Genomic DNA, 14259 nt, shown 5'->3' on the forward strand with positions numbered 1-14259 from the left:
GGATTTGTAACAAGCAGGAGTGTTTGCTGGAACTCTCCACACTGTTGGGTATCCCTCCCTTTAACTTAGTCACTGAAGTACACAGAGATTGAGGCTCTATCTTAGTTCTAACTAACAATTATATTAATAGATAGAATAATTGATAACATCAGTGGACCATGAATTAATCAGAATAATTAGGTACGTGAAGAGTACATGACTAATTTAAAAAGACAAACTGAGCCACATTGAGGACTGAATCAGAACTATTGGAAGAGATAAAGGAAACTACTAGCCCTACAAGAAGAAAAATTACTAGGAAGAACAAAATGGAAATATGCATATGAAAAATATAATAAATAAAATATATAATATGGTACATGAGATAAATAGCTGATTGTATCTATTTCAAAAATATATTAGTAAGTTAGAAGATCAAATTGAAGTACTCCCCAAAAAGCAAGAGGAGAGAAAAAAGAGAAAGTGTAAAATGAAACCTAAATGACATGAAAGGTAGAAGTTGAAATGCCATTATCTGAATAATAGGATTTCCAGCAAGAGTGGAACATGAAAATGGAGTTCAATCTTTAAAGATGAATATAAAATTCCAAAATTTAAAGAAAGATGAAAGACCTCTTCATATTGAAAGGTCCATGGAATACCCAACATGGATGATAAGTAAAGTATCTAAACCTGTACACATTATGGTGAAATTTTGACTAACAGCAAGGACATTGAGAAAACTCTCAGTGCTTCCAGATAGTAAAAGCAGATCATCTGCTAAGGAACATAGATCAGATAGACATCAGACTTCCCACAGCAACTGGATGCAAAACAATGTTTGAGAAATAGCTTGTTTCTTGCAAGAAATTGAACTTGGACCCACAAGTTTATATCCAAATTTTTCTTCAAATGTGGGTGCCCTAAATAGAGACATGAAAAAGAGAAAGCATATCCATCAAAACCTAGAATTTAAATTTTGCATTTGGCAACATGATGGGAGTGGATGAGAAAACCAAAGGGACATGAGAACCTGTTAAAATACTTGTGGTATGATAGAAGATGATACAAATACTGATAAGTCTAAGAAATTAACAAGAGTAAATAAATATGAGAATGGATCTTAAATTAAGGAAAACACCATAAAAGCAAAGATAGAGTGAATAACTTTATGAAAAGAAAACTAACAGATTCCCATTGTGCAAAGTGAGAATGAATAGCTAGGTATGACCAGTTTATAAGTGAAAAAAACAAAATTTGAGCACATTGTATGTGTTAACCACTATACCATTCCACTTCATTTACTCATACTCATGACTTTCTATACTATGAATCTATCTATCTATCTATCTATCTATCTATCTATCTATCTATCTAATCAGTTTCTATGAGTGCTCTCCTCTCAAAATGGAGATTCCTGTGACTTTTACGTTTACTATTAAAAATTCATTTTTTTCTGTATATTCTAATTCTGTATTTTTGCAAGGTAAAGCAAGTACAAATCATTTAAAATTGTTAATATTGTTGTCCCAGTGATTGCGCTCTCATGTATTCCATGAAATTGTTTTCCATGTTGAAGTAAGTTCAGGAATTTCTGGCATAAACAATTTCCTAACCTCAGTGCATTAGAGTCTTTATTCTATACGTGTGTCTTATGAATCTCTAAACAAGAAGTTTTCCAATCATATCAGGACCTCTCCTAGAATGTCATTGCACAAATATACTAATAAATGCAGGCAAATTTTAACATGTCAACATCCAAATTTTATAAAAGGTTCATCTAACTCTTTTTAGGAGTTGGCATTGCAGTCAGCCTGCCAATCTGCTTTTCCATTAACCTACTATGTGAATTTTGGCAAGTTAGTTTTTCTGTGCCTTAGTTTCCTTCTTTTAATATGAGTGATTAAAAGAGTTCTTATTTAATAGATTAAAGGCAAGGTAAGTCTTAGGAATTATAATTAAGTTCCAATAACTTTGCCTACAAACTAAATTGAGCTGAAAAAAAATCACTTCTCATTTGCTGCTTTGTATCACCTCTCAATCTCACCTAAAATTTCTCCTTCAGTTGGTAATTTCAGTTTATTTTTTTTGTTTGACTTTTTACCAGAAAATATCATACTCTAATATAGAATATTTCCTTTATCTAAAATGTGTAATATGAAATTCATATTGCCATTATGAACATTATTGTCTATGATAAATCTATTAATTTACCAAATTTGCATGTGAAGTTAGGATAGAAATATGCATATTATATGTAATGGACTCTAAAGAAAACAGTAATTGTATGTCTCATATTCCTGAAATAGCAGGTAGATAAATAATGTGAAATCCATGCAGCAGCCCATACACTTCAACTCTTCAATAGCCTTTAAGTAAATTTTATAATATTTATAATATAATACAATATTATAATTATATGAACTTATAATAATCAGAATAGTTTAAAAGCATTTTCCAAAATCATATTTTTGCCATGGATATACATATAGAAGATCTTGGAAATATTCTTTGACTAATATTTTCATAACTTTATTAAGATTTCCGATGTTACAACATTATACAAACTCCATCAAACATAGAATAAATACAAAGTTCAAGTCAGCAGAGTATATTTACTTCAAATAACCAAATTTAGTAGTTTCTGCTGTTAATTTTGACCATGCTTTTAAGATATGAAATGTATTAACAATTTATTCTCTAAAATTGCATTCATAATAATCCATAATACTGCCAAATGGAAAGCAAGCTCAATTATTAGAAATGACCACTTCCCTTTCATTCATTTATTTTTGTAAAATAGGAGAATTCCAATATAGCTATTCGGGCATCATGGATTAATGTGTTGATGGGATTTCATTCCTACAGGCAACTGCTCCATCGCAAAGTCTAGGATTTAATCCAACAACAGTGAATGTATTTTTTTGAATGTGTACTCTTTTGCAGGTGAATATTATACATAAATAAATTAAATTAGGCAAACCAAATCTTCACAACACTTAAAAAATACAGAATATTGCTTAAAAACATGAGAAACTGTATTCCGCCAAAGACTTGTATTTACAAACTATGTTTCTTTGGCTCTTTTAAGAGTTCGGATGAGGGCAAATATTCACTATTTTTTGAAATATCTATTCACGCAAAACCTTTTAATTCCTACAAGTGATGGGATGAGAAACCTGATGAAAGTCAGGTGGAAGGAAACGGAGATGATGTTGGTGAGTGTTAGGGCTCCAACATGGGAGATGTTTTGTTCATGAGCTTAACTTTAGATTCATGTGCTCGTGCATGCACATACACTAATATTAAATTATGATATAATAGTTTTACATCAATGACAACACCAGCAAGAAATAGCTTTTCTTGGTGGGGGAGTGAGGAAATTAGTCCTGAGCTAACATCTGTTGCCAATCCTCCTCTTTTTGCTGAGGAAGATTGGCCCTGAGCTAACATCCCTGCCCATCTTCCTCTACTTTACATGGGACGCCCCATAGCATGGCTTGATAAGCAGTGCATTGGTGCACGCCCGGGATCCGAACCAGGGAACCCTGTGCTGCCAAAGCAGAGCGCGCACACTTAACCGCTGCGCCACTGGGCCGGCTCCACAAAAATATTTTATACAGTAAATGCACTTATCATTTATGGAGACCAGAGACTAAATCTAATAGCGTTTAGAAAATGTTACAGCAAGGAACAAATAAAAGAAATTAGTCAACAAATAGCCCACCAACGCAAGCCAAAAGTCCTTGGTGCAAGTGACATTAGAAAAATACAAAAATGTCACTAAGAATGTTTTTTATAGTAAATATAGGTTTGGTTATGGAAAAAAATTAGAGCTTTCTGCTTCTGCCATGTAATTCACTCCGGGTTCCAGGAATTCTGAAATTTTTTTAAAATTTTGAACGTATCGTCTGCTAATTTAATTTTTATTTTTATTTTAAATATGTGCCATTAAAAGAATTGCTCTATGCATGATCCTGATTTGATAAACTTGCAGTCGAAAATCTTTCTGTTGAGAAGCTGTCATGGCAGCCTCCTCCCCCTAATTAAGGACCTTTACTACAGTTTGATCACAAAAAAGCACTCTATTAATCCCCACTCATTCCAAGAAATGACCCATCACAGAAAACGCTCAGGCCCTAACATTGAACAATGCTTCCTCTTTTGAAATGCCAACAAACTTGCCCCCCTTCCATTCAGCCAAGCACTGCCAAAGGTATCTGAAGACCAATTAGAAAGTCTCCCCCACTTCCAAATACTACTAGAATGCTTGCCAATCAGAGACTATCTCAGTATTTCCTCTTCTTACTCTGTAAAATCGACTCTCCTTTCTTGAACCCTGATGAAACAAGTAACATACGTGGCTTCTCTTGCTGCGAGTGTTTGAATAAACAGCCTTCACTAATTGTGTCTTAGACTTCGTTTTCTCTTTGCACTATAGAAGCTTCTACACTATGTTATGTGACAAGTCAATTGGATTGTGGGAGTCAATATTCTGGAAGTGTTTTTGTAGGAAACAAGAGATAGAGTCATAATTTATGAACTGAAGGAAATTTATAAAATATGTAGTGTTTTATGCATGCATTTGTAGATGAGGAACTGATCGTACCATGACATAAAGCTAGAGACAGTGAGATCTGGAATTAAAATCCAGAGTTTCTAATTTTCTTCTTCAGGCCAATGAATTTTTAAATAAGAAAGAAACTTCCTTTAAAGGAAGTTAAATGGTGAAGAGACAAGCCACCATATAAGAGTACATGTATTTGAATCCTCAATCCTAACTCCAACATGTACTAGCTGGGGGGAATTATATAAATGACTTACATTTTCTGTACATTGTTTTTTCTCTTCTCTAAGATTACCGCAAAATAGCTCTTCTTTCTTCATAAACTTATGGCATGGATTATATCAGATGATAATATAGTAAATCATGTATAATTGCACCTGGCATATGGGAATTAATAAACATCAGTGAAGATAATGATGATGATAATGATAATAGTGATTCTATGGAATTCTGTTTTAAGATAGGAAGAAAAGTATAAATATCATTAATATAATAATCTATTTTTGTTATTAATAAAGGAGTGGCAAATTATTAATTTATGGCACCAGGTTACCACTTGATAAATCAAGATTTACTTGGATTCTATATAGACTGCCATTATTTCAAGTTTAAAATTTAGATATTCACCTATAATTTATCATTTAATTTAATTTAATTAATAGCCAAGTCATATATGTGTTTGTGTCTTTAAATATAATGGTATTATAATCTAAAAAAATATTTTTATGATTTTTCTATTTCTACTCACCAGGACAAATATGGGAAATTATTCAGCTTTTATGTATTTTGCTTGATTAAGCTTAAATTGACTTCCTTAACACATACTTTTTAAAAGTGTGTAATTTAATGTTAACGTTTCAAAAAATCTTGACATGTGCAAGTTTTCATATCTTCTCTCATCTTGAAATGGTCTCAACCCAAGTAATGATCTCATCCTTTTTACTGAGTTTATGACTGACTGTAATTCCCCGAGGGTAAAAAAAAGGTTAACATTTTTTATATCCCATATGAAGTATGCTACTTGCACGTTACCATTAACATAAGAAATAGCTCTTTAAGTCAAGAAAGATAATAATTTTTCACTAATCTCCATAGGGGTACCAAGTAAGATCAACAAAGAACACTATGTTTCATTTTACACTGGGGGCCCTTGAAAGGTGCATAGTTAAATGTCATCGTTTTACAAGTAAATCATTCATAGTTTTGGAAGACACCTTAGAGCTCCTTAAACATGATTTACTGCCAAGACCTCTACAGTTCTTAAGGAGTCAAAGCAAATGCACAGTGTACGTTTTAAAGGTACATTCACGTACTAAAAATTTGAAAAAGAGTTTTGAAACATTTGAGATAAAAGAAATTTTTTAATTGTTCCTAACTTTACCTCTTTGAGAAACAGATCAATCTATATAAACCTAACAATTATAGATCACCATTCAAACCAAAATGCTCTAAGTTCATGCAACTTATAACTTAATATCCTGAATTTAAAGCTCAGGCAAGGGCCAGCCCCAGTGGCCTAGTGGTTAAGTTCAGCGCACTCCACTTTGGCGGTCCAGGTTTGGTTCCTGGGGGCAGACCTACAACACTCTGTTAGCAGCCATGCTGTGCTGGTGGCCCACATACTAAAAAATAGAGGAAGACTGGCACAGATATTAGCTCAGCTGAGTCTTCCTCAGCACACACACAAAAAAAAAACACGCAAAATACATTGATTTATTATTTTGAACTATTTTATGATAGCTTTATTGAGATATAATTTACATCCCATAAAATTCCTTCTTTTAAGGTATACAATTAGTGTTTTTTTAATTACATTCATAGAATTGTACAACCATTACCACTATCTAATTCCAGAACTCACACCAAAAAGAAAGTTGCCTCAGGAAGTAGTCATGAGAATTATAAGTAAGACTTCTTTTCAGTAGATGAGTACCAGTACAGCAGCACTAGTTATTAAAATTTTGAAATACTTTTGTTTCATATGGTACTAACCCCTGCTCCAAGTGCCTGGATTGCTTCTCAACCTCTTCTGAGTATCCTTGGACATCTCCATGGTTTAGAAACAGAGATTAACATCTGGCACAGACAGGTGCCTCCAAATTACTGCTCAGTGTTGTGGCCTATATTATTCCTACTGGTCAGTAGCAGTGCTAAATGGTATTAGTTATTTTAATGTCATAAATAAAGAGAATTATATCTTCATTTAAAGAAATAATCAGTAGAAAATTCATAGCGGTGAAAAAAATAAGAAAGAAAAAGAAAACAAAGAAAAAGATATCAAATTACTTAAATCAGGAACAAAAGAGGTGATGTCATTGTTAACCTTACAGAAATAAAGAGAAATATAAGGGAATACTATGAAAATTTTATATTCCACATAAAGTGGACAAATTCGTAGAAAGACATTAAATACAAAAACTGATTCAAAAAGAAATAGAATATCTCAATAGACCTATAACTAGGAAAACTGTTTAATTAGTAATTTTAAAACTTCGCACAAAGAAAAATCTAGGTCTAGATGGCTTCATTGGAGAACTCTATCAAATGTTTAAGGAAAAACTCGCACAATCCTGCATAAACTCTCCCAAAATTAGAAGGGAAGGAATACTTCAAAATTCATTCCATGAGGCCAGTGTTACCCTATTTAAACAAGATAAAGTCACTACAAGAAAACTACTGACCAATATAACTTACAACTATAGACTGAAAAATTAACAAATTTTAGCAAACCCAAAATGGCATCATATAAAAAAGGACTATATACTACAGACATGTGAGATTTATTCCAGGAATTCAAAGTTGCTTTAATGTAGGAAAATCAATCAATGTAATATGCCATATTAATTTAATAAAGGACAAAAATGACATGGTTATCTCAATAGATGTAGTAAAAGTATTTGATAAAATCCAATATCCTTACATGATAAAAGCACTTAAATTAAGAAGAAAAAGGAATTTCCTCAACCTGATGAAGGCCATCTACTAAAATCCCATAGCTAACATCATATTTAATGGTGAAGGATTGGATGATTTTCCACTATAATCAGGATGTCTGCTCTCACAATTGCTATGCAGTGTTTCACTGGAGGTTCTAGCCAGGGCAATTAGGCAAGAAAAAAAAATGAGGGTTTATGGTTTAGAAATGAAGAAGTAAAACTATTTCTATTTGAAGATAACATAATCTTGTATGTAGAAAGTCCTAAGGAATGAACACACATACACACACAGATACACAAACACAGACACATAAACACACAAAACTTAGGGAATATTAAATGAGTAATTAATTAGATTCTATTTCTATACATAAGTAATGAACAATATGAAAAATGAAATTAATAAAACATTCCCATTTAAATAGCACCAAAAGTAGTAAAATACTTAGGAATAAATTTAACAAAAGATGTGGAAGACTTCATGGAAAAATATAAAACGTTGAAGGAAATTAAAGAAGACCTAACCAAATGGAAGGACATTGCACGTTCATGGATAGAAAGACAATATTGTTAAGATGGTAATGCTCTCCAAATTTACCTAGAGTCAACATTATCCCTTTCAAAGTCCCAGTTGACTCTTGTGCAGAAATTGACAAGATGGTCTTAAAATTCATATGGAAATGCAAGGAACCGGAAAGAGCCAAAACAGTCTTGGGAAAAGAACATCATCAGAGAAAGGCCACTTTATAATTTTAAAATTTAATACAAAGCTACAGTACTTAAGACAGTGTTGTACTGGCATAAAGATAAGAAATACATATCAATGAAACAGACTTGAGCGTCCAAAAATTAACCCTTATATTTATACTTTGTTGATTTTCCACAAAAATGCCAAGACAATTCAATGGGGAAAGAATTGTCTTCAACAAATGGTGCTGGAAAAACTGGATATCCATATGCAAAAGAACAAAGCTGAACCCTTAGTTCAGATCGTATACAATGATTCATCAAAATGGATGATAGACGTAAAAGTAAGAGCTTAACCTATCAAACTTTTAGAAGGCATGGCAAATCTTTGTGACTTTGTATCAAGACGGGTATTAAACAAGTTACCTTAATGTGAACTGGTGAAATGTTCTTAGAGTTTAATTTAGAGCCAAAAACTCAATGTCCAAAATGGTTTACTTGCTATATAATTTTGTGGCTAGTCTGTAATGAGAGAAATACTTAATCTGAAAAAAAAAAATGAGTAGGAATATCTGCCAGCTTGATCCCAGCCACTGCCCTCTCCTTGCTTCCCCTGCTGTGGGTCAGGGATGGGACTTCCTTATATTGATGGAATGAACTCCTGCGCTGATCTGCAAGGAATGACTTTGGTGTCACTCACCTCTCAATACCTTCTTTTGCTCACTTCATTTGCTCAGTCATTCATTGATAATTATATGCTCATTAGGCACTGGAAATGCAGCAAAGAGCAAGATGGACAAAGACTTACCTGATGGGGAAGATGGCTAATGGCGTAGATAGGAAAGGAACAACAGATAAATAAACATGATTATTAAAAACAACCACCAAAAAACCCAGAAGCGCCAGACCTCCAAGCCTCTCCTGTGCGTGACGCGAACTACAGCTCCCACAACGACCCCGCGGTCCCGCTACTGGCCTCTGTTGTGGCGAGACGTAGCCATTGGGGGGCGTCTGCTCTGACAAATGGAAGTGTAGGTGGCTGAGACATCACCGCCAAGCTGGGAACCAGGGAGGCGGTCAGCTGAGACAGACCCTCAAGACCGTGCCCGATCTCCACTCTGCGATGCAAACACTCCTGCAACAGATGCAAGATAAATTTCAGACTATATCTGATCAGGTCATTGGAAGAATTGATAACATGAGTAGTGGCACTGATGACCTGGAGAAAAACATTGCAGACCTGGTGACACAGGCTGGGGTGGAAGAATTGGAAGGTGAAAACAAGATACCTGCTACACACACGAGTTGAAGGTTGCTAATTTAGACTGAAATCTGAAACACCTTTTTACAGTCCAAGAGGAGACCGAATGGCTTTTTACAACTACTATGTATAGACAGGTTTTCTACTATAAAGCGTGCGTTCTTATCCATACTATATAACTAGTTTATAGAGTGATTCCCCCGCCCAGTTTCTTGAACATGGTAATTTAACATTTTGGACCTTGGTAAGTTGTGTTATTAAATATTAAACACTAAAACTTTGGCATTTTCTACATAAAATAATCAAATTTTTTAGTGTTAAAAAAAATTCTATAGAAGTTAATTTGCAGCACTTGGACAAATGGTATTGTCTATAGATGTCTAGAAAAACATTTGTTATTATTAACAATGTAAAAATAATACCAGGTTGAGTTGTTGGGATAATAATCTGAAGTTAAAATGGTACTGATATTGAGAATATAGAAACTAAACAATTATTATTACTATAATTATTATTACTTGCTGATGCATAATACTTTTGGATCCATCTTGATACTTAGAAATATGCATGAAATAAATTAATTAAAATTTTCCTTTCAAAATATGAGATCCTGAGCCTTGTATTTATTTAAAAAATCAGGAAATATTTTATGAGTTGTCTATTCTACTGATAAAATGTGTATATTTCTGTAGCATTTTTTCCTCCAGTTACGGCAAAACTAAACTAGGGAAATATTTCATTTATCAAAAAAAAAAAGACAAGTAGTAATTTATCCAGGATTATAAACAATTTCCATTAAATAAATAGGAAAGGAACAAGAGGTAGGGAAGAAGGTGTGAATCAGAACACATTTGAACCTCATCAAATTTACCAAACTAAAACTAAAAATACCAAAACTAAAAATCTATGGGTGACATCTACAATGAAATTTCATGTGGTAAGCTGAATAATGGCCCCCAAAGATATCCATGTCCTAATCCTTGGAACTGACAGATGTTACTGTAGGGGAGCAGAATTTGCTACCCCAAAATGAGTCTCTTTGGTTTGATTATTTTTAAGAACAAAAGACTCAGGAAGAAACTTTGACCTTCCCCCTAACCACCTAAGAGAATTTTAGATAGAAGGCCTATTCCAGGAAGGAGCTAATACTATAGATAACTATAGTGTCATATGAACTAGGTGTGGTAGACAGGGAGGAACCTCGCAAGGCCCATTTGATCAAAGTCTTCCCCATGTCTCATCTTTGCAAGGCCTGGCAAATTTTTTTTTACCAAACATTTGCTTTTCCGTCTCTTTGTGAATTGCCTTCCTCCTGTTTGAAGTCCCAAACCACCATCCCCAACATCCTCCTTTGTCTTTAGTTAAAGACAGTATTTAAGTTGGTGGCTTCAGCCATTTTGGCGAGTTGTTCAGTTTTCCTGGGTTTCTCTCCATGTATTAAACTTGCTTGATTTTCTCCTGTTATTTTGTCTCATATCAATTTAATTCTTAGACCAGCCAGAAGAACCTAGAAGGGTAGAGTAATATTTCTTCCTCTCCTACATTAGCTTATATGACAAAAGGGACTTGGCAAATGTGATTAAGTTATGGATCCAAGATCCGTATGATGAGATGATGAGATTCTCCTAGATGATCCAGTTGGGTGCTAAATGTAATCATAAGTGATTTGATAAAAGCTAGGCAGAGAGAGATTTCGTACAGAAATACAGATGTGATGGCAGAAGCAAGAGTTTGGAGTGATGGGAGGCAGACGTCAGGAGCTAAGGAATGTCAATGGCCTTCAGAAGGCCAAGAAGGCCAGAAACAGCAAGGAAACAGATTCTCTCCTAGAGCTTCCAGAAGGAACCAGCCCTCCCAACACCTTTATTTTAGCCCAATTAAACTGATTTGGGGCTTCTGGACTCCAGACTGTAAGATATTAATTTGTGCTGTTTTAAGTCACAAGTTTATAATGATTTGCTACAGCAGCCATAAGAAACAAAGACATTTCATAACAATATATCCCCCCAAACCTCAAAATATGAGTGAGAAAGGACCAACCACCACAGCTGCAAGAATCTCATGGAATCAGAATGTGAGCAGAAGAAATGAGGAATGGTAAAGGAACCTTTTATAGTCCCTGGATCCAGACAGCCTACATACTGCCATCATGTACTCCAGAAAAGTCTGAGAGCACCAGCAGAAATTAGATGGAGGCGCCACAGGCTAAAATTTACAGGGAGTGCCTGGGAACCATGGGAAGATGTCTTGGCGTCTGAGCAATCTCAGGAACTAATGAACAAGCCTAAGCATCACTCAAGGAAAAAGCCATGCACTATGGAGAAACTTCTGAGAGTGGAATCCAAACTGAGCAGGACAGGGAATGGATGAGATGAAAAGGCTGGGGTCGGAGACAAGGAGGGAGATCTCAGAAAGCAGGAAACAATATGTTCATGACTTTGTGAACAGAAAAGAATAGGAAGCTTTAAAAAATTTACATGACATTCAGGGAAATGTGAAACTTGCTGTTTAATGATATTAAAGGTTTCAAAGAATTGTCCATATGTTTAAAAAGAGGACATAAAATTGTCTTATATATATATTTTGAAATATTTAGAAGGAATATGTTCTCTTGAATTTGCTTCAAAATAATCTGTTGGTAAAATGGGGGTGATGAGAAATTGTTGTGGGGAGTGTGCATAGAGGAAGTTTGATCATCAATTGATAACTCTTGGGTATGTGAAGCTTCATTATGCTATTTTTTCTACTTTTTTATATGTCTAAAATTTCTCTAATAAAAAGTTTAAAAAGAAAGAAAAAATAGAACATCTGACCACACTAGCTGGACTGTGATAGCCAATTTATAATCTATACACTCCAATGTTCATTTGCATCATCTTTAGCTATCATTTTTTATTGTTTAATATCTAATTATAAACAAGAACCTTAAAAGATATTTTCAAAACAGTTTGCATTTTTACTTGGACTATGTAATTAATTCAATAGAACTTTTTCTATTATCAATGAAAGACTTTTCCATAATTTTATTACATATGTACTTTTCCCAAAAGCAATGTTTTTACTGATTACCTCATTTCTATTAAGCCAAATGTCACTATGACAAACCAAAATGACATGAAAATGCTCAAGCATAGAATGGATAGTAAAAGGGGTAGACCTCTGTACCTAAAACCAATTTCAATCAATTTAGAAACTTCAGATGAAAAATGGGATTTTGTCTACATGATGTCAATATAAGCAATCCAGACAATTATCCAATTGATTTTCTCTTTGACACACCAAAGTCACATATGTATGATAGAATTTCTTTTTTTCATTTCTGATGTTCTGTCATTGTATGGGCATATCACATAAGGAAAATTTTCTTTAATGTGGTCCATGGCATAGGACTACTACAACTGCCTAATGCGGTACATAAATATTTTTATGTGTGCGTTATTTTTGGAAATGGGATTCACAAATTTTCCGAGATGTACATAAACCAATGAAGAGGTATGCTATATTCCTGATATATTATATATATGCTAAATTTAGAAACAGATTTGGTCTTCATAAAGCAAACTTTGCTTCAACTTCAAAGCTAGCTACCTCTCTAAACTGTAAAAGATTATGGGTAATGGAAATGAGTATCTTACCTTAAAAAGTTCCTTCCATAGATAAAAAGAATATATATTTATGAAAATGAAAGACAAGCCACAGACTGGGAGGAAATCGTTGCAAAATACATATCTGATTCAGGACAGATAGATATACAAAATATACGAAGAATTTTAAAAACTCAATGTTAAGAAAATAAACAACCCAATTTAAAAAAATGGACAAAAGATCTGAAGAGACATCTCACCAAATAAGATATACAGAAGGCAAGTAAGCATAGGAAAAGACTCTCATATGTCATTAGAGATTTGCAGATTAAAACAAGATACCAGGGGGCCGGCCTGGTGGGGTAGTGGTTAAGTTCACGCACTCTGCTTTGACGGCCCAGGGTTCGCAGGTTTTAATCCCGGGTGCAAACCTACGCATTACTAATCAAGCCATGCTGTGGCAGCCGTCCCACATGTAAAGTAGAGGAAGATGGGCACGGATGTTAGCCCAGGGCCAATCTTCCTCAGCAAAAAGAGGAGGATTGGCAATGGATGTTAGCTCAGGGCTGATCTTCCTCACAAAAACAAAACAAAACAAAACAAGATACCACTACATACCTTAGTAGAATGACTAAAATTCAAAACACTGACAACACCAAATGGTGTCGAGCCTGTGGAGCAGCAGGCCCCCTCATTCCTTGCTGGTGGGAATGCAAAATAGTACAGCCACTTTGGAAGCCAGTTTGGCATTTCCTTACGAAGCTCAACTTAATGTTGCTGTGTGAACCAGCAATTGCACTCTGATATTTACCCAAGTGTGTTGAAAATTTATGTCCACACAAAAAACTGAACGAAAATGTTTTATAACAGCCTTATTCATAATTCCTGAAACTTGGAAGCAGCCAAGATATACTTCAATAGGTGAATGTGTGAACAAACTGTAGTCATATATATGGAATATTATTCAGATTTAAAAAGAAATGAGCTATCCATTTAAAAAGAAATGGAGAAAACTTAAATGCATGTTTCTAAATGAAAGTAATCAGTTTTAAAAGGCTACATACAGTGTGATTCCAATCATATGACATTCTGAAAAAGACAAAACCATGGAGACAGTAAAGAGATCAGGGGTTGTAGGGGCTGGATGGGGCAGGAGGTGATCCCCTAGAGCCTACGGGATTTTTAGGGTAGTGAAACTGCTATTCTGTATGAAACTATAATGGTGGATTCATATCATTATACATT

At 34.3% G+C, this 14259-nt stretch overlaps 1 pseudogene; it reads left to right on the top strand.

The window, feature by feature from the left end:
• The window catches only part of LOC147914591 (heat shock factor-binding protein 1 pseudogene), a 32858-nt pseudogene extending 23380 nt beyond the window's left edge, over window positions 1-9478 (top strand).
• The last annotated feature ends 4781 nt before the right edge of the window (window positions 9479-14259 follow it).

This window comes from Ceratotherium simum, chromosome 18, assembly GCF_057802395.1.
Source record: "Ceratotherium simum simum isolate JZ-2026a chromosome 18, ASM5780239v1, whole genome shotgun sequence".
Taxonomy (NCBI): domain Eukaryota; kingdom Metazoa; phylum Chordata; class Mammalia; order Perissodactyla; family Rhinocerotidae; genus Ceratotherium; species Ceratotherium simum.